The sequence below is a fragment of the Podarcis erhardii genome (assembly GCF_964252035.2).
Source record: "Podarcis erhardii genome assembly, chromosome: 2".
Taxonomy (NCBI): Eukaryota; Metazoa; Chordata; class Lepidosauria; order Squamata; family Lacertidae; genus Podarcis; species Podarcis erhardii.
This window is the reverse complement of record NC_138498.1, coordinates 8,725,457-8,747,559: the sequence shown is the minus strand read 5'-3', so window position 1 is coordinate 8,747,559 and position 22,103 is coordinate 8,725,457. Positions and strand designations below refer to the sequence as shown.

The 22,103-nt window shown below is 44.7% G+C and overlaps 1 long non-coding RNA gene across 1 annotated transcript; it reads right to left on the bottom strand.

Moving 5' to 3' along the window:
• Nucleotides 1-19,696: 19,696 nt before the first annotated feature.
• LOC309332434 lies at nt 19,697-22,103 on the bottom strand. The gene is made up of 2 exons (XR_014152078.1): nt 21,796-22,103; nt 19,697-20,142 (listed from the first exon to the last, which is right to left on the bottom strand). It is a non-coding gene; the product is annotated as an uncharacterized lncRNA (long non-coding RNA).

Genomic DNA, 22,103 nt, shown 5'->3' with positions numbered 1-22,103 from the left:
TCCCTTGGCCAATAAAGCGAGATGAGCGCCGCAACCCCAGAGTCAGCCACGACTGGACCTAATGGTCAGGGGTCCCTTTACCTTTAGCAGATGGCCTCTGGCTGTGGAGGCAGAGCACAGCCATCACAGCTAGTACTAACTGAGAGCCCTCTCCACCATGAATGCATTTAATTCTCTTTTGAAGCCATCCAAGTTGGTGGCCATCACTGCCTCCTCTTGGAAGCAAGTTCCTGACTCTTCCACGAGTTCTAATGTTATGAGAAAGAGAGAGATAAAACTAATCTCTGTCCACTTTCTCTATGTCCTGCATAATTTTATAAACTTCTATCATGTCACCTCTTATTCACCCAACTCTACAGGAGCCTTTTTTTGACCAGAACTGTACAGTGGTGCCTCGCAAGACGAAATTAATTCGTTCCGCAAGTTTTTTCTTCTTGCGAGTTTTTTGTCTTGCGAAGCACAGTTTCCCATAGGAATGCATTGAAAATCAATGCGCGCGCATTCCCCTCTGTTCCCAGACCTGTTTTAAAGCAAGGGAAGGGGCAGCGGGGAGAATCGCTTCTCCCCATTGCCGCCCCTTGGTTCAAAAGGGGTCCGGGGACAGAGGGGAAGGCGCGCGCCTTCCCCTCTGTCCCCGGAGATTGCGGGGCTGGCAACGGGGAGAAGCGATCTTCTCCCCACCGCCCCTTGCTTTAAACAGGTCCGGGGACAGCGGGGAAGACGCGCTGCGCTTCCCCACTATCCCCGGAGCTTGCGGGGCAAGCTTCGTTTTGCGAAGCAAGCCCATAGGGAGATGCGTCTTGCGAAGCAGCTAAGAAAACGAAAAACTCCTTCGTCTAGCGAGTTTTTCGTCTTCCCAGGCGTTCGTCTTGCGGGGCACCACTGTATTCCAAATGTGGTTGCACCATAGATTTGTATAAGCCCCAGCAAAATTTCAAGAAGCAAATGAAATTAGGGTCTATTTTGACCAGGATTGTATTTTGACCAGGATTGTAATCATACTGGGGTGTTAGGGACGGGGTAGTACCTCTGGTGAGGGACACATTGTGTTCCTTCTGGGGTTGTTTGTCCACCTTTGGTCCCCAACCTGCACTCAACTCTCACCTGTGGCTCCTAGAAGCTGTCAGCATGAGACAGCAGCCACACCCAAGGAATGGCTTCAACTAGCCGGCTAAACCAGGGGAGTATAACCAATTGGGTCTCAAACCCTTGGTAAGTTAGGGACTTCCCCTGCATGCGAAGACAGGCTCCGAATGAGCAGACAAGACCAACAGGGTCCCAGGGTCAAGAAGATTGTTTCTGCACATGCCGTAGAAAGAAGTCAGGGGCAGATGGGGCTCTTCAACCTGGGAAGGTAGCCCATCTAGAAGGACAACTCTGATCCTAAACCTCCGCTGCCTTGCAGAATATCTTTGGGAGAAGAAAAGACTAAGGAGTAAACCCTACTCAAATATGGTGTGGAGTCCCTTGCACGCCTCCTTCCAGCAACTCCTGCAGTCCAGCCGGTGCTTAACATAGAATCATAGAATCATAGACTCCACCACACTCCTTGGCAGCAAATTCCACTGTCGAACAGCTCTTACTGTCAGGAAGTTCTTCCTAATGTTTAGGTGGAATCTTCTTTCTTGTAGTTTGGAACCATTGCTCCGTGTCCGCTTCTCTGGAGCAGCAGAAAACAACCTTTCTCCCTCCTCTATGTGACATCCTTTTATATATTTGAAGATGGCTATCATATCACCCCTTAACCTCCTCTTCTCCAGGCTAAACATGCCCAGCTCCCTCAGCCATTCCTCATAAGGCATCGTTTGCAGGCCTTTGACCATTTTGGTTGCCCTCCTCTGGACACGTTCCAGTTTGTCAGTGTCCTTCTTGAACTGTGGTGCCCAGAACTGGACACAGTACTCCAGGTGAGGTCATATTGCTCTGCTTTCCTTTGGGCCACATCAGTGAGGCCAAGAGGGAGATCTTGCTGTCTGGGAAGCCATATAACACCGGTCCTGAAAGACCTACATTGGCTCCCAGTACGTTTCCGAGCACAATTCAAAGTGTTGGTGCTGACCTTTAAGCCCCAAACAGCCTCATCCCAGTATACCTGAAGGAGCATCTCCATCCCCATCGTTCAGCCCGGACACTGAGGTCCAGCTCCAAAGGCCTTCTGGCGGTTCCCTCACTGCGAGAAGAAACCAGGCAGAAGGTCTTCTTGGTGGTGGCGCCTGCCCTGTGGAACACCTCCCCACCAGATGTCAAGGAAATAAACAACTATCTGACTTTTAGAAGACATCTGGAGGCAGTCCTGTTTAGGGAAGCTTTTAATGTCTGGCGTTTAATCGTGTTTTTAATATTCTGTTGGGAGCCGCCTAGAGTGGCTGGCAGATGGGCAGGGTATAAATAATAAATTATTATTACTCCATATACACTGCCCAGGCTTGTGCCAAAGGGAGGTCATTTCAGTGCTGCTAATGCAGTGGTTTGACTTCACCCCCGAGGTGCACTCCATTGTCTCTCGAAACAGGTCTGCAACAACAATCATACAGAAACAAGCCTTCTCATAGGGTCTGGGGGCAATAGGTGTCATCCTCAGGCCAGGAAAGACCATAGCTCAGTGGAACAGCATCTACTCTGGCACACAGAAGGTCCCAGGTTCAGGCAGAGCTGGAAAAGCCTCCCCGTCTGAAATCCCGAAGAGCCAAGTGTAAATGCTGAGCTTGATGGACCAACAGCCTGGCTCAGTAGAAGGCAGCATCTGACATTCCAATAAAAAATATTAACTATACTATTCTGTTTTATATATATATATAAATATTTATTAAGATTTTACAGAATCATAACAAAATACAGCAAAAAAAGAAAAAACAGAAACAGAAAAATACAAAATACAAAAAACTAAAAATAGATAAAAATAGATAAAAAAAGAAAGAAAAAAGAAAAATTCCATTATTCCTTTTCTAACTTTGAAGCTCATTACCTTGTTTCCTTGACCTCCTCACACCTCCCCTTTTTGTATTCCCATTTACATAATCAAATCAACAAATCCTTGCCCTCTTTCAATTTATCATCTTTAACTTTGTATCTTAACATATCACAACTCAAATATTTTCATCCATCAATTCATTTTTGCGTGCTCTTTCTAACTTTATCACTAATGCCTATTATTTTTAATCCAGCATCATTTTAACATTCATAAATTTTACACTGTTTCTGTAGATAGTCTTTAAATTTCTTCCAATCTTCTTCCACCAGCTCTTCTCCCAGGTCTCGGATTCTGCCAGTCATCTCCGCCAACTCCATATAGTTCATCACCTTAATCTGCCATTCTTCCAGGGTGGGTAGATCTTGTGTCTTCCAATACTTTGCGATAAGAATTCTTGCTGCTGCTGTAGCATACATAAAAAATGTTCTGTCCTTCTTTAACACCAACTGGCCGACCATGCCCAAGAGAAAGGCCTCTGGTTTCTTCAGGAAGGTTTACTTAAACACCTTTTTCATTTCATTATAGATCATTTCCCAGAAAGCCTTAATCTTTGGGCACGTCCACCAAAGGTGAAAGAATGTACCCTCAATCTCTTTACATTTCCAACATTTGTTATTGGGCAAATGATAAATTTTTGCAAGCTTGACTGGGGTCATGTACCACCTGTACATCATTTTCATAATATTCTCTCTTAAGGCATTACATGCCGTAAATTTCATACCGGTGGTCCACAACTGTTCCCAGTCCGCAAACATAATATTATGACCAATATCTTGTGCCCATTAACTATACTATTCTGCTGGAAGGGCATCGTAGTCTGTGGGCTCGTACCACAACCTGTTGCTGCACCAGGGCAGAGTCGTTGGATGAGGCATAAGATTTTGCAGAAGTAGGTCTCAGGGAGGGGTGCTTTTCTGCCTCCAACCTGTCTCCCTGTCATTAAGAAAAGAAATCAGGAGGGAATAGCTATCATTTTGAAGTTTTGCTTCAGGTGCGAAAGCATCTAGGCTCTCCTTAGCCTGAAGTCTGCTTTCAGTGCTAGGTTTCTGTAAGCAGTGCCCTCAGCTGGTACAGATGGAGGACTGCCCAGGATCCATGGGCAGCTGAAAGACTCACTGAGCTAAGTTTTGGAAGAGATTCCATAGTGATGTCAGTCCGAACTCACATTCCATTCTGCTGTTCCAGTGTTCCGGAGACCAGTGGTGAAGGCGGATTACAAGTTATGGAAACAGGTGCATTCAGGAGACAGCCCTGGGTCTTTTACACTGTGTCCCAAATCTTTCCACACATAACACTTAAAAAAAAAGAAAAAAGCACAGTGCCACTGAGAACCCAGCCACCTACCATCTTAGCTTCCCCAGAGATCCAAATTTGCATCTCTACATATGAATCAGCATATGCAATTTTTCTGCAAGTCTGTGTCATGGGCCTATGTACTGAGCCCTTTAAGTAGCAATGCCCCTGGGTGCATTCTTGGTGGGAAACCACCAAGGGTTGAAGAGAGGAGCCACTGGGGCAAGACCTGTGGAGGACCTGTGGCCTTCCTGGAGGACCTGTGGCCTTCCAGATATTGAAGGATTACAATTCCCATCATGCAGTTCTGATCATTGGCCATGCTGCCTGCGGCTGGTTGGAGTTATAGTTCAACAAATATCTGGAGGCCCACAGGTTCCAGTGTTTATATATCTGAAGGAGCGGCTCCACCCCCATCGTTCTACCCGGACACTGAGGTCCAGCGCTAAGGGCCTTTTGGCGGTTCCCTCACTGCGAGAAGCCAAGTTACAGGGAACCAGGCAGAGGGCCTTCTCGGTAGTGGCGCCCTCCCTGTGGAACGCCCTCCCACCAGATGTCAAAGAAAACAACAACTACCAGACTTTTAGAAGACATCTGAAGGCAGCCCTGTTTAGGGAAGCTTTTAATGTTTGATGTATCACCAAAAATGTACAACCTGCTGTTGAAATGGAATACTCAGGATGAAACGGTTAAATCTGCTATGATAAAATGGGCACAAGATATCGGCCATAACATTATGTTTGCTGACTGGGAACAGTTGTGGACCACAGGTATGAAATTCACGGCATGTAATGCCTTAAGAGAGAATATTATGAAAATGATATACAGGTGGTACATGACCCCAGTCAAGCTTGCAAAAATCTATCATCTGCCCGATAATAAATGTTGGAAATGTAAAGAGACTGAAGGTACATTCTTTCACCTCTGGTGGGCGTGCCCAAGGATTAAGGCTTTCTGGGAAATGATCTATAATGAATTGAAAAAGGTATTCAAATATACCTTCTTGAAGAAACCAGAGGCCTTTCTCCTGGGTATGGTCGGCCAAGTGGTGCCAAAGAAGGATAGAACTTTTTTTATGTATGCTACAGCAGCGGCAAGAATACTCATTGCAAAGCATTGGAAGACACAAGACCTACCCACCCTGGAAGAATGGCAGATGCAAGTAATGTACTATATGGAATTGGCTGAAATGACCGGCAGAATCCGAGACCAGGGAGAAGAGTCGGTGGAAGAAGATTGGAAGAAATTCAAAATCTATCTACAGAAACACTGTAAAATTATTCAATGTTAAAGATGTTGGAACAAAATGAAGTGGTTCTAGTAATAAGGTAAAATAAGAATATGCAAGAAGGGATGGATATCAGATGAAAATTTGAAGTTAGAATATGTGAAGATAAATAATTAAGGGTAAAATATGAGGTTATGAATTTGCTGAATAAATTTTTAAATGGAATACAAAAAAGGGAGGTGTGAGGAAGTCATGAAAATAAGTAAATGAATGTAAGATATTATAAAAGAGGGATTTTTAGTTTTTTACTTTTTTCTTTTTATGTTACATTTTTGGTTTTTGTATCTTTGTATTTTTTCTTTTTCTTGTGTGTTATTTTGTAACTCTTTTTTGTTAAAAATTTAATAAATATTATTTTTTAAAAAAATTAATGTTTGATGTATTACAGTATTTTAATATATATATTTTTTGAAGCCGCCCAGAGTGGCTGGGGAAGCCCAGCCAGATGGGCGGGGTATAAATAATAAATTATTATAAATTATTATTATTATTTCTCAAACTTGGGTCTCCCGCTGATGTTGACTGCCACTGGCATCAGATCTAGCTAGCAGGACCAGTGGTCAGGGATGATGGGAGCTTTGGTCCTACAACAACTGGGACCCAAGTTTGAGATACACTGGGTTAGCCATTCCTGCACTGGAAGGATTTTGCCCAGAAACCTAGAACGTTCCCCACCCAGAAGAATATTTTCTTGAACATGTGGCCAAGTGATTCTCTCACCACCGAGTAACCACAACTACGGTTGCCAGGCTGCAGCTCAGAGTTATGTGCTGTGCTTTTAAATTCACCATTGCAATGGGAGACAAGATAGCCACAGCTTCTCCTGCCCCTCACCTGCCCATTATTCCTCCACTAGTCTTCTTGTGTGGCCTCTTGCCTAGCTGCATAACCAGAGTCCTGCTCACTATAGTGGGTGGGGAGCAGCAGGAAGAAGAAGTCATGGGTGCTTGTCTCACACCACACTGGGAAAGGCAGACGTACAACACAAATCTCTGAGTTACACTTTGGCAATCCTAAGCACATCCAGTCCCGCACATACACACACACCCAGAGTTAGAGACTGGAGGCTTTCATTTCAGTTGGATTCACCTCTTAATTTAGAAATTCAGCCTTGCAAACCCACAGTCCCATGGAGAGGATGATTTGATGCTTGAGAGACTGGGGCAAGGCACCTGAGTGTCTCTTCCAGCCCTGCCACTGAATTTTAGGGCTCCTCAAGACAACCTGTTTATATGAAGCATTTGTCCTGATTTGTTTGCACAAAGCTTACATGGGGGCCAGACTACAACCTTCGGAAGATTGGGTCTGTTTCATTTGCAAGGCAGTTCGATGGCAAAGAGCACTCATCCTGATTTGCTGCAGGGCAGTATTTAGACGTCTTCCCATCAAACACTTGTTTATATCACACTTTTATGTGCATTCCCCCCATCACTTTCCTAACCTATAATGCAGCAGGAATGGGTAGGAACAAAAACACAATGGAAGAACGGTGGGAAGTATTACATTTTATGTTAATTTTTTAAAAATTGGTGAAGCTTAATAAAGAATTAATTGAACAGAGAGAGAGAACGAGAGATGTTATGCTAGGGTGACAGAGCACTTTCAATGCGCAAATTTTAAATTTCCAGTATGTGCTTGAACAGAATACCGACAGTACAGAGGCACTCTCAGAAACCGCTAGAAAAGTTATTTTCTTTGTGGCCAGTAGCGCAGTTAGATAATTTTAGACTCTAGACCAGACTTACTTCAAAATGTGGTAAGCCAACTCTGCTGCATTTCGGGCCCAGGACTCTGCCCCAAAGTCCTGTCCTGAAGGCACTATAGCTCTTGGCCACCATTTGTTCCCTCCATTTCCTGTGGGGAAGAGATTATGGCTTTGCATGGCTGTGTGTAGTATTGTATCTTAATGGAGCCTCAAAGAAAAATCACCTCTACTTTCCTTTCGGCAGCAAGGGTTTTTGAGTCAGACCTCCTAACAGATGGGAGTCAACAACTGTATCCTATTGATAATTGCCATATTTTCCTCAGATCTCTTAAATGCTAATGCAGTACAATCTTCTTTTGCAGCTGAGGGGAAGGCACACAGAAAAACAAAACTAACCCACCCACCCCTGCAGTTCTTCTTAAGAGTCTTGGATCACACTCAAGAGGGCTTCCTCTCAGTCTTGAGCTGGGTACAGATTACCACTCACTCTGGCTACAGTGCTAACCCACCGCTAGTATGACACTAGCCACAATCCCTCTCTGTCCTGTAGTTTCTTGATTGATACTGTAGTTTCTTGTTTGATACTTTCCCCCTCAAACCAGCTTCCATCTGATTTGAAAAACTAAGGTGAGGTGTGTACACACCATACATTAAAAACACGACCCTTTCCCTCAGAATCCTAGGAACTCTAGTTTAATAAACAACAACAATACAGTTGTACCTTGGAAGTCAAACAGCTTAGTTCTTAAACGTTTTGACTCCGAACGCTTCAAACCCGGAAATGACTGTTCCGGTTTGCAAACTATTTTTGGAAGCCGAACGTCCGGCGGGGCTTCCACGGCTTCCGAATGGCTGCAGGAGGTTCCTGCAGCTAATCAGAAGCTGTGCTTTGGTTTTCGAACATTTTGGAAGTTGAAAAGGCTTCCGGAACAGATTCAATTCAACTTCCGAGGTACTACCACTGGCGGACGAAGGTGGGGGCAGGGGGAGCGGTCCATCCCGGGGGGGTTGACATCACGGCCGTCCCTGCTCCCAGCCCCTGGGACGTGCGCAGCTTGCTGCGCACCCTCCCGACGCATGCCACGCCCCCCTGGATGTGACCCACATCCCAGTGCTGGCGCATGCAGCCCCACCACTGGGTATGACTGTAATAATATGATGCCACCGGTCTGACTGGATTGTATACCCTCCAACATTTCTCCTATGAAAACAGGGACCTTCTGCTCTGTAACAGGAATAAAACTTTCAGGAATCTCTGGCGGTGTGAAGAGAGATGCAGCAAGGCTTCATGATGGATGGCCAGCTGGGGACAAATCAAGTGTGCTCCTTTTACAGTAGTCCAGACATGAGGTCGTTGTTATCACAGGCCTGAGGGCCGAAGGATCAGAACCTCAATTCAGCACACAGCTTGATTTATTATGGCAAAAGGGAGGGATATATATGCCTTGCCTTGGCTGAGAAATTGACTGGATATGATGGGTTGATGTTCATCTTTTCACTTAGAATCACTCGTTTTCTTACCCCTTCCTGCCCCCTTGAGGCACGGAAGAGCCATGACATTGGTAAGTTAAGCTCAGAAAACCACAGCCACAGAGGTTCTACTTATACATTAAGGCATGTAATAAATTGATATGTACTAAAAAAATACAGCCGTACACCTTTGCAAGTGATTGGCAATAACTGACAATGTAGGAGAAACACTTTCCTCATCCTCAAAGCACATTACAAGGTATCAGCGATACCTCACAACAATCTGGCGAGGTAGGCTGGTGTCATTATCTTCTGGGGGAGGGAGAGCTGTATTTTTAGAAAGCCTTGCAGAAAGAGGGGATGCTGCCAATATTATTCCCAAAAAGTGTTCCAGTTACTCCAACCTGTAACAGCAGAAGCCTCAGTCACTGGGGCAAAATCCCAACAGGTGGAAGCTCTTCACAGAATGAATGACACCTTTGGTTCTTTGCTGGTCTTTACCTCTGAGATTGGGTCTCACTCCAGATGCCATTTCCGTCCCTTGCTGCCACCTTTGTCAGCTGCCAGCTGTCTCCGTTTCCTCTCACAGACCACCAAACATCCCGGTGCTAACCTCAAAAATACAAACAACAACAACAAGGGAATAGAGATGAATTCAATATGATTGCAGAGGGCTGTGCACGAAGGAGCAAAACAAAACTGGTGTTATCGCAGATAACACAATCTGATAACCACTGTTGGGAGTGCTCTGCGGGTTCAAAGTGCTTCCTACGTGACAAGCTACATCTGTTGAAATACCCTGCACTATTTAAAAGTGCGGGAGACTCTTTTGCATCTAACCACCCTGTGCTTCATATACATTATCTCACTAATCTTTTCTTTAAGCTAATAACACAGGTCATGGGAACATAAGAGAGCAGCCCTGCTGCTTCAGATAAGTGGTCCATCTGGTATAGCATCCTCCTTGAAAGAGCCCTCAAGCAGGGCTCGAAGGCAGTTGTTGCCTGTTATTGCTCCAGCTCCTGCCTCCACCAGCTGCTGTTATTCCACAGCATCCGGCCTTTGGAAGAAGGTTGCATCCAGCCATCATGATTAGCACCCATTGCCCCAGGTTGGTAAGTTAAGTCTGGAGTTGTTGAATATAACACAAAGTATGGTCCCAGCTCCTGCCAACCTAGCAGTTCAAAAGCACGTCAAAGTGCAAGTAGATAAATAGGTACCACTCCGGCGGGAAGGTAAGTGGTGTTTCCGTGCGCTGCTCTGGTTCGCCAGAAGCGCCTTAGTCATGCTGGCCACATGACCTGGAAGCTGTACGCCGGCTCCCTCGGCCAATAAAGCGAGATGAGCGCCGCAACCCCAGAGTCGGTCATGACTGGACTTAACTGTCAGGGGTCCTTTACCTTTTTTTTTTTTTTTTTAATGCCAACTTAGCATGTGCAAATTGCATAAAATGTGGCAAGATATTACATAGCCACTATGGCTAGTAGGCATTGATAGCCTGATTCCCCCCAGGAGTTTGTCTAATCTTTTTAAAAATCCACCCAAATTGGCAGTATTATTATTATTATTATTATTATTATTATTATTACATTTACCAGTCATACAAAAGAAAACGTTTCAAAGCGACATGGCAGGATAGAACACAAGAAATAAAAGCATTTGGAAGCCAGAAAAAAGTAGAGCAATGAACAATACAAAATACATAAAATGCTCAGTCAGTAAAAAATTAAGGAGTCCTACTCACCTCACTAAACGATGAGCGTCACCATAGGAGACAACTTAATGAAAAGGTCTTAGCCTGGCACCAAAGAACTGGCAAGGTGACTGCCAGGCCTGCATCCCTAAGGGCAAGCCCACTGCAGATGCAGGGGCCACCACTGAAAAGGCTCTTTCTCACCACACTATATCTCTGCACTACATTTTGTGTACGTTATGGAATTTTGTGTGAGGAAATTCCATCATTTAACTGTACGCTATTTAGTGTTGCCAGCTTTTCAACTGGCCTCTGTAGCTGTGCTTGCAAGGGCAGTGGGTCATGTCTCCAAGCTGTGAAATGCTTCCTCTGCTAAATCCTGCTGAACATGCCTCTTTTAAAGGTGTATCTACAAGCCTGGTTGGAAAGTTAATGGCCCTAATTTCAGTTTCTGTGATTTCTACTGTACAGACCTGCCCTGTGGTTAAGATATGCTGTGGAGGTTCTGCTAGATCTGCCAACCTCAACGGAGACCTGCAACATAGCAATAATAGAATCATAGAATTGTAGAGCTGGAAGGCACTCCAAAGGTCATCTAGTCCAACCCCTGTCATGCAGGAATCTCAACTAGATCATACAAGAGAGATGGCCATCCAGCCTCTGATTAAAAACCTCCAAGGAAGTTTTAAGCCAGTTTAAAATTTACAGATTGTTCCCTATTGAAGGAGAATTGCATGAAGATGATGTACAGACGGTATACAACACCAGTGCAGTTAGGGAAAATGTATAAAACTAGTTCAAATATATGTTGGAAGTGTAAAGAAAAGGAGGGGACATTTGATCATATGTGGTGGGATTGTAAGGTAATTAAATTTTTTTGGGAAATGATATACAATGAATTAAAGAAAATGTTCCATTTAACATTTGTTTAAAAAACCCGAGGCATTTTTGTTGGGGATTGTAGGGAAAGACCTGCCAAAAAAGTTGAAAAACATCTTCATGTATGCGACAACGGCCGCAAGAGTTCTGGAAGCACAAGGATGGAAGACTGAAGAAACCCCAACTAAAGAATCTTGGCAAGAAAAATTGACGGACTATGCAGAACTGGCAAAATTGACATATAAGCTACGGGACAAGGATAACTGTGACTTTAAGGATGAATGGGAACCTTTTACAAAGTATCTGAAAACGCAACAAAGCGAATTGGACTCCTTGGCAGGTTTTGAATAAACATTCACATTTTTTTTTACTGATAATAATCAGCTAAACAGTTTGAGGATCTATACAACTTTGTAACATGCAGAAAACAGCATTATTAGAGAAACCAAAGACTGGAACTGAGGGAAGTCGGGTGGGGTGGGGTGGGGTTCTGGGTGGGATGGGGTGGGGGTGGGGGAGGGAGGAAAATGGGGGGAATAAGGATATGTTTTGGATAATATGTCTGGTTATAACTTTGAATTAAAAAAAATTAAAAACAAAACAAAAAAACCTCCAAGGAAGGAGAGTCCACCACCTCATGTGGGATTCTGCTCCACTGTTGAACAGCTCTTACTGTCAGAAAGTTCAGTGGTGGTTTCCCATCTCTGGAACTCCCTCCCCTCTGAGATATCGCTGCCACCCACTCATTAATCCTTTTGACACCAGCTGAAGACCATAGTATTCACCCTCGCTTTTGCTGGACTTTAGCACCAGCGTTGTTGTTTATTTTAGTAGACTGGTAGCAACGACCTGCCTTGTTTACAGTACGTGTATCTGGGTTTGTTTGTCACCAGCTTTGGAATTGCATTTGCAAGGAACAGCTAGTTAAAAGGTAAAGGGACCTCTGACCATTAGGTCCAGACGTGGCCGACTCTGGGGTTGCGGCGCTCATCTCGCTTTATTGTCCGAGGGAGCCGGTGTACAGCTTCCAGGTCATGTGGCCAGCATTATTAAGCCGCTTCTGGCGAACCAGAGCAGCGCACAGAAACAGCGTTTAGCTTTCCACCGGAGCGGTACCTATTTATCTACTTGCACTTTGTGCTTTTGAACTGCTAGGTTGGCAGGAGCAGGGACCGAGCAACCGGAGCTCACACCATCATGGGGATTCAAACCACCGACTGTCCTAGGCTCTGTGGTTTAACCCACAGCGCCACCCAAGTCCTTAACAGCTAGTTAGAGATGCTTTAATGAGTTAATGTAAATATCATCCTGATCTGAACTTCCCATTACTTAAGGAGGGGAGGATGTGTGAAAATGCGCATACTTCAAGCACATGCCAAACTCATCACAGACCCCATCTGCTCACTCCCTTATTCAACAGAGCAATTCAGTTGTGGGAATTGACCTTGACTCTTCGTCCTCCACAGTTTTGGGGCTGGTCTCCAACTCCCGACAGTCCCAGCCAGCATGGCGAATGGCCAGGGATGGCAACAGCTGTAGCCCAGTACATCTGGAGGGCACCAGGTTGGCTACCCTTGTTCTAAATGAAAGTGGCTTCCATGGAGGATTAACCCCCCCACACACCCCATATCTCTTCTTCAATAGGCATTGCCCATATGTTTAATCAAAGTTTTGCTTGACAATGGAAACAAAGGAAGGAATCAATGTGCCAATACTACCAACTGTTTAAAGCGCAGCCGACACACGTTTAAATCACATTGTTGTTGTTGTTGTTGTTTAGTCATTTAGTCGTAACCGACTCTTCGTGACCCCATGGACCAGAGCACACCAGGCACTCCTGTCTTCCACTGCCTCCCACAGTTTAGTCAAACTCATGCTGGTAGCTTCAACAACACTGTCCAACCGTCTCATCCTCTGTCGTCCCCTTCTCCTTGTGCCCTCCATCTTTCCCAACATCAAGGTCTTTTCCAGGGAGTCTTCTCTTCTCATGAGGTGGCCAAAGTATTGGAGTCTCAGCTTCAGGATCTGTCCTTCCAGTGAGCACTCAGGGCTGATTTCCTTCAGAATGGATACGTTTGATCTTCTTGCAGTCCATGGGACTCTCAAGAGTCTCCTCCAGCACCATAATTCAAAAGCATCAATTCTTTGGCGATCAGCCTTCTTTATGGTCCAGCTCTCACTTCCATACATCACTACTGGGAAAACCATAGCTTTAACTACACAAACCTTTGTCGGCAAGGTGATGTCTCTGCTTTTAAAGATGCTTAAATCACATTTCTTCCCCCAGAGAATCCTGGGAACAGTAGTTGGTTAGGAATGCTGGGAATTGTGGTTTTGGGAGGGGCAAAGCTACAGTTGGCAGGATTTAAATGCACAGTGTGGTCTCAAACGAACAACAGCTGGAAGTCTCTGATGCGATGTCAGTTTAAAAACAGCAACAGCAACTCTGCACTCGGTCTTCTTTAGCCTTCGTAACAGACTATGCATTGGTAAAAATGCTGAGAAACAGATGTTCTTTGCACAGCTCAAGGATGCTGCTGAGATGGGTGGGGAGAATTCTGCAGACTGACAGCCAGGTGGCTGGATGTAAAGGAGCGCAGGGATTTTGCACCTTTAATCACAGTGCAGTAGAGGGAATTTCAGCAAGCTGCAGCTTTTCTGCACCTGCCCAAATCCCCTTCTGCTTAACTGTTTCTGCATACTGGCTTCTTGAGCCACCTGACAACAGCTGAGCATTCCTGCAGTGGTGGCAGCAAAATGCACAGAAGAGCAGACCAAATACTCAAACTTTGGGCAAGCTGCCAGGATGGCACAGAGATCAAGGTCATGACATGGTCTCCCGCTCCATGTAGCATGTCAAGGGAAGACAGCTATCAGCTTCTTGCCACCTTGGGTGTTGATCTATACGAAACCACTCATCTTCTTCAAAGCACTAGACAAAACAAGGCTACATAGGTATGGTGCAGGCAGTAGAGACTGGTCTAGCTGCGTTCATGGGGCACTGTGCCACCAAGCTCAGCCAGCCCCCCACTAGCCTAACTCCTTATTCACAACCAGTTCAAGGAGTAGCACTGGCTGTCAGCTTCCTTCATCCTCCTTAGTCTCAGAATTGCCCTTGGAGAACTCAGCAGGGAGGAGGCAAAACTAGAACCAGCTGTGGTGGACATGCCCCAAGGTAAAAGACTTCTGGGAAAGGATTTATAATGAATTGAAAAAAGTGTTGAAAAACACATTTCTTAAAAAACCAGAAGCCTTTTTACTTGGTATAGTGGGGGGGGGGGGGTTTGAAATCCCCAAAAAGGATGTTACTTTTTTTCTGTATGCCACAACAGCTGCGATAATATTGTTAGCGAAGAATTGGAAGAAACGAAGATTTACCAACTATCGAAGAATGACAGATGAAGATGATGGACGTTATGGAACTTGCCGAACTGACCGGGAGACTCCGAGACCAGAGAAAGAGACGGTGGAAGAAGACTGGAAGAAGTTTAATGAATATTTGAAAAAATATGTTAATATTTAAATCTTAGAATAGCTTTGGAAGTGGATATAGGCTGTAGGGTTAGAAGTAGAAGATAGGGCCGGCAGAATCCAAGACCAGGGAAAAGAGTCGGCGGAAGAAGACTGGAAGAAGTTTAAAGACTATTTGCAGAAATATTGTAAAATTAAGGAATGCTAGAATGATGCTGGATAGAAATTAAGTGGTTTTCAGCTGTAATGCTTAAGAGATATGGAAAACAAGGTTTTGAAATAAGTAAGAGAACTAATGGTGAGGATTTGCTGAACAAACAACTTGAATTGGAATATAAGAAAGGGAGGTATGAGGAGGTCTGGAAAAGAAGTTAAAAGAAAATAAGTAAATGGAAACTCTTTGTGTTTTTTAAATTGTTTTTACTTTTTGTATTTTTGCATTTTTGTTTTTTCTGTTTTGTGATGTATTATTTCTGAAAACTTTAATAAATATTTTATAAAAAAATAGAAGTAGAAGATAGGGTATTTTAATATAGTATTGTTTGTAAGTGATAAAATGTGAAGTTATTTTAAGTGTGATTTAAAAAAAAAAAGATGGTTAGAAATTATATATGGAAACTGCTAAAGATGAAGTAAAATGAAAATCAGATAGGTGGGACTTGGGGTAGCCCACTTAACAATGTTTAGAAAAATAAGGATATGGCAAGAATTTGTTTGTATTGTTTGTCTTTTCTGTTTGTGTTTTTTATTTGTGTTATAAAATGAATAATTTTTGGGGGGGGGGCTAGAACCAGCTGGCTCTGCCTGTCTTTGGCTCTCTGGCGCCACTTACTGTTGGCATCTCATCCTTTTGCCCCACCAGATCCAATGAGCACCAGCTGCCATTGGATGCCAGGGATCCACAGTAGGATCTGCCAGGGCTTTCATTTGTAATTAACAGATGCCCAGCCAGGAAAAAGGCTTTGGGGGCGGAGAGCTGGGCAGAGGTAACTGGCAAACGTCTTAACACCCCATTTCCTGCTAACGTGGAAATTTGCCCCTTTCTACGCCTGAGGAAGCTCTGTGTTTAAGCTCAGAGCTGCTGCTGTCATCTCTGGTTTGGCCCTGGCACTCGTCTGTCTCAATGGCAAACCAGGAAATGTCACAGGCTGCGCAGCAAAGAACATAATCCACAATTTTTTATTAATGAGGCCTAAACGGACAGCTTGGTGGAGAGCCGGTTCCTGTCTTTAGCTCTTACACCAGACATTCGTCTTTCAGAGCCGGAGCTGCAAGTATGACCTCAATTATTCATCGGCGACATGCACGGTGATCCCTTATGATGTGCTACCTATAAGTCTTCTTCTTCTTTAGCGATCACTTGTAGCTGAGTAAGATTGTCTTCCATAAACACGGTTTTAACAGTGAGTCCGTAAGTGACTGTGGAGGCCAATTCTGGATCCACACGTCCTTCCACAGTGGGGACATTGGTTTCCAAGGCGGGGGTTGATCACAGTGTGGATTTGCCAAGCGTGCCTTCCCCCTAGCATGTTTCTCCCTTGTGTCCTGAGTTCAAGTGTCTTCAAAGTCCATGACACCTTTGGTAATGGCTGTTCTCCAACTGGAGTGCTTGCAGGCCAGTGTTTCCCAGTTGTCAGCGTTTGTTGTTGTTGTTGTTCAGTCGTTTAGTCGTGTCCGACTCTTCGTGACCCCATGGACCAGAGCACGCCAGGCACTCCTGTCTTCCACTGCCTCCCGCAGTTTGGTCAAACTCATCGAGAACACTCTCCAACCGTCTCATCCTCTGTCGTCCCCTTCTCCTTGTGCCCTCCATCTTTCCCAACATCAGGGTCTTTTCCAGGGAGTCGTCTCTTCTCGTGAGGTGGCCAAGGCATTGGTGTCTCAGCTTCAGGATCTGTCCTTCCAGTGAGCAATTAGGGCTGATTTCCTTAAGAATGGATAGGTTTGATCTTCTTGAAGTCCATGGGACTCTCAAGAGTCTCCTCCAGCACCATAATTCAAAACTACATTTTTTTTAGATTTGCCTTGTACCTATAAGTAATGGCACTAAGAAAACAGGGCTGCACTTTGACACACTACCTTTTACATCAAACTTCCCAGGGCTCCTCAATGCAAATAGTTGAATGGGGCTCTGCCAAACCTGACGGCACGCAGCACAGTGTGTCAACGCAAGTCCTCAGTGACCGCTGTAGTTTTGCATCTCTCTTGTAAAGCTCAAGTTCGAGAAATCAGCTGCAGAGTGAGATGCAAACATTACAAGTGAAGAACATGTTAAGCAAAGAGCAGCTGCCAGACTTCTGTGTTCAAAAAAGACACAACAACATTAAAAAGGCAAGTTAACAATGTGATGGTGTGACACTGTTGGGAAGACCTTGAAGATTTTTAACTAGCATTCATGGTTTTGGCTATTCTGTGATGCTCTTCAAGGAGTAGCTTGAAAAGAAAAAAGCACCCACAATTTGAGAAACGTCACATTATCACCTTTGCTCCTTCGAATACTGAACTTGGGTGGGGTGTGCCGATGGCTTTGTAGCAAAAATGGCAGCACCCCAAAACAAGAGGGAGGTATCTGTGAACTAGGGTGAAGCCCAAGATTTGTAGAAATACAGCAATTAAATTCAGGACCCCCCAACTATTATTATTTATTAAGCATTTGTAATTCTGCTGGTATATAAATAATAAACTAGCTTCCTGCCATAGCAGCTTACAAGCAGTTCCCAAGATACTTTGTGCATGATTTAAATGTATGGTGTGTCACTGAGCACAGTGGGGCTTGCTGCTGTGAAAATGTGTGCCGGATCAGGCCACATGAGTGGACAGTGAGACAGAAAGATCCTGGAAGGAAACGGAAAGCAAATACTGCATGATCTCTAAACAGGATCAATTGGCACAATCTTCTCCTCTTGTTAATAATGACTGGAGGTTAGAGGAGGAGATAGTCAGGCAGGCCCACGTGTTCCCTACTGAGAGCTGGAAGGCATAAGGCATGGCATAAGGCAAGGACTTTGGGTACAATATACAGTTAAAAGATTGGGGGGAAACTGTGGAAGGAAGGATTAAAATTTACAGCATGCAATGTTTTGAAAGAAAATGTGATGAAAATGATGTATAGATGGTATATTACACCAGTGAAATTAGCCAAAATGTATAAACTCAGTAATAAATGTTGAAAATGTAAAGAAAAAGAAGGATCTTTTTATCACATGTGGTGGGAATATAAGAAAGTGAAAAGCTTCTGGGAAATGATATATAATGAGATGAAAAAGATGTTGAAATATACGTTTATTAAAAAAAAAAAAAACCAGAAGCATTTTTATTTGGCATTGTAGGGGAGGATATTAACAGACAGGATAGTCAATTGTTTTTATATGCAATAATGGCCGCAATAATATTATTGGCACAGAAATGGGAACAAGAAGAATTACCGATGAAAGAAGAATGGCAGACGAAATTAATGGACTATGCAGAATTAGATAAGCTGACAGGAAGGATCTGAAACCGGTGGGACCAGAGATTCTCTCTCAGAGGACTGGAGTAAATATTTGAAATATTTGAAAAGCAGTTGTGATAAACAGATTACGCTAGTAGGATTGCAATAAATTTTGTAAAGAGGATTATGTGAAATATTGCAGAGAAGATTATGAAGAGAGTTATTAGTTAAGGACAATTAAAAGTAATAGAGGAATTAAGAAATGTAGATTAAGTGATAGATTGAAAAATCTTCAGATGCGGTTGATGGAAGTCCAAAATATTGTATAAGATAAGAAAGTATGTTATATGATTTTTGGAAATTATTTGTAAAAATCAATATTTTTTTATTTATTTGTTAAAAAAGGAAGGCATAAGGCATGGCTGCAGGTGTGGAAACCTGCGGCACTCACTCCCTGAGCATTGGCCATGCAGGCTGGGGTTAAAGAGGGCTGGGGAAACTTCCAAGAGACCATATGGAAATGGTGGTCAGAGGCAAAATTGGGCAGAGCAACAGATGCAAGTTTTGCTTTTGTACATGTGGGCGGTTTTAGGGTAGCGTGACCAGTGCGGTCGCACTTCAGGGAGTGCTGAAGCAATGCTGTAAAATGGAACACAAGAGGCGGGGGGGCACCAAATTTTAGCATCTCATGGGGCACTGCTGAAATCTGAGAGCCCCAAGTCTGCCACTGCTAGTTTCCACACACCTCTTTTCTGCACCCAGGCCAGCTAGAGCCATGTCCTCAGAGTGCAAGGTAGAGCCAGAGAGGGGCGTGGCCTGAGAAGAGGGGGCGTGACCTCAGCATTGGCCAGCACTCATCTCCCAGGTCTGCAATTTCCCACCACTCTGCTAGAGACAAGGTACACAATGGAGCTTTATATGTGAAGGTTGCTGCAACTGCAGCTGCTGCCAAGCTCTCCGGCTCTGCCCTTAGGCAGAGTAAGGTGGTTGTTTCAGGCTGCTGATTTGGGGTGTCACGAAAAGACAGCAGTTTATTATTGTTGTGCCTTTACCATCAGGGATGTGGAGAGATGCATGTGAGATTTTCTGCCTTGGGTACCAAAATAACTTGGCAGACCTTTCGCTGATATACCGTATTTTTTGCTCTATAAGACTCACTTTTTCCCTCCTAAAAAGTAAGGGGAAATGTGTGTGCGTCTTATGGAGCGAATGCAGGCTGCGCAGCTATCCCAGAAGCCAGAACAGCAAGAGGGATTGCTGCTTTCACTGCGCAGCGATCCCTCTTGCTGTTCTGGCTTCTGAGATTCAGAATATTTTTTTTCTTGTTTTCCTCCTCCAAAAACTAGGTGCGTCTTGTGGTCTGGTGTGTCTTATAGAGCGAAAAATACGGTACTTTATATGGAGCTTTATATGTGAGGGTCGCTGCAACTGCAGCTGCTGCCAAGCTCTCCGGCTCTGCCATTAGGCAGAGTAAGGTGGCTGTTTCAGGCTGCTGATTTGGGGTGTCACGAAAACATAGCAGTTTATTATTGTTGTGCCTTTACCATCAGGGATGTGGGGAGATGCATGTGAGATTTTCTGCCTTGGGTACCAAAATAGCTTGGCAGACCTTTCGCTGCTATACATTTTGACCGGAGAGAGGAGCATCAAACGCTGCTTTCCACCTTAGGCAGCGAAATGTCTCGCGCTGGCCCTGAAGGGAGGGAGGGATGAGCAGAGAGCGTTGATGCGTTCCTCCAGGCTACTCCTCTAGAGTTCTAATAATCGTCCGCTAGATGTCAGGTTGATAGGAGGAGGAGAGAGGCACGCTGTCCGGCAACAGGAGGCAGGCAGCCAATCACTTTCCGTCCTGGAGAAGACTGCTTCCCTGCTGGTTCTGTGCAGCCATCAGGAACCGGCTGTTGTCAGGCAAACCACATCTGTGCAGCAAAAGGAATCAAACCTATAATGCAGGGTTAGAAAGGGGGGGGGGAGAGAGAGAGAGATTAATGGCAGCATGTAGAACTGAATGCAGAAAGCTGCAAAATGCATCTCTTTTTTATGCACAACGTCCAAACAATATCTAATGAGGGCAAAACAACAAGTTTTCCGGGAGATGGGGCTGCTACCTGAGACACAGTTACCTGGGTGTTGAATTCAGTGGGATTTATTTCTGAGCAGGCATAAAAAAGATTGCCGGAAAGAACCCCTCAATACACACAGGACTATTTGTGGCACATGATAAATGTGTCTATAAGGCATAAGCTTCAGGTCTAACCTCATAGCGACACGCTGTGCCATTTCAGCTTCCCCTCTGTACAGAAAAACTGAAAATCCGAAGAACCTCCTTATATGAAAGCTGTAGTGATTTCATTCTTTTCTATTCCCTCACCAACTAGTAAAGTGAACTAGTCTGGAATTTTGCATTAATGTGAATAAAGCCTACATTATCACTGTATGGCTGCAATCGCCTCTCCTCTTGCCTGCTAGGAAACCTCCAAGTGTCAGTTGGGGGGGACGGGACTCATAGCTGTCAACTTTTCCCTTTTCTTGAGAGGAATCCTATTCGGAATAAGGGAATTTCCCTTAAAAAAAGAGAAAAGTTGACAGCTATGGGGGGGACTTTGGGGTGGGTAACAGAAAATAATTCTTCACTTTGGAACTGTCATATTAACCCACAGCTGTGGCCTTAAAGCAGAGGCTTTCATCCTTTTTGGGTCCATGACTCTCTTGACCAACTCCATTTTTTCTGTGGCACCCCTGTGGGGCTCAGGAGCCCAGTTATGCCCCCCCCTTGCCTGTAGAGCTGGCAGCCTCTCACCCTTTTTCAAACACACTCCCTTGTGGAGTGTTCCCTCAGCCTCCTCTCTTCTCCCCTCTCCTTGGGAGTTTTCTGGGCATCTATTGCTGCCGCTCCCTGGTCTCTGAGCTGCCCCCCGCCCTGTCCCAAAAAGAGGTGCCTCCTCACACTGCCCCACAGGGGCCTAGGAAGCAACCCCTGGCCAGCCCCAGAGGCACCATTCGCCTGGGGAGATTGTAGCCAGGGCTGCTGCAGCAAACAGCTGTGCAAGCCTTTGGGGGGCAGATACACAATAGGGCATCAGAAGAGGGAGGGAAGGGAAAAGGGACAGAGGCCAGGCCTCCCTGACCATCATTCAAGGCACCCCAGGGTGCCACGGCACACTGGTTGAAAACCATTATGTTAAAGGGATGAACTGCAGTATAAAATATACAAGTGAGACCTGTGCTAAAATGTTGCAGTATATTTCTTGCTTGCTAGTGTTATAAGAATTTTAAGGTCATATATAAAAAAATTAAATGTTCATAACTGTATATATAAACCACATGTCTGAAACCCCACAGATTAGGTCCTGAACAAATTGACCTCAAATATTTCTCTGCCAGGTCAAAAGTGGGAAACCTCCCCATTGTCTCTTTCTTCACAAATCCTGTCCTTGCAAATCCTGTCTTAAGGGCACATTCAAGATATGAACAGGGTGTGAGCCTGCGACCTGTGACCTAGATTCAGGAATTAAGTAGTTATAATAACAAAAGAGTGGCCAAAACCCAGATAATGCAATCAGGTAACTTGCCAGACAGGAGGCAAACAGCGCACTCAGATTTCTGTTGTAGACCACCTTTTCTGTGATGTAGGTATGATGTATCTGGGGGGTGGTCTTGGGCTACACCCCTTCTGTGATGTATGTATGATGTTTCTGGGGGTGGTCTTGGACTCCAGGGCGGGCAATTTAAAATGTCTACATAAGGGCGGGCACACCTTTGTTCTGGGTCCTCCTCCTCTCTCCTGCGTGTGGGGGAGCGCCCTGCTGCAACAGTTAATAAAGATCAGGCTTACTAGCTGCTTTGCTTCTCAATATTCTCTGGTTGGTCTCTGTTGTTTTCTCCTACCGATAGAGAACCTAC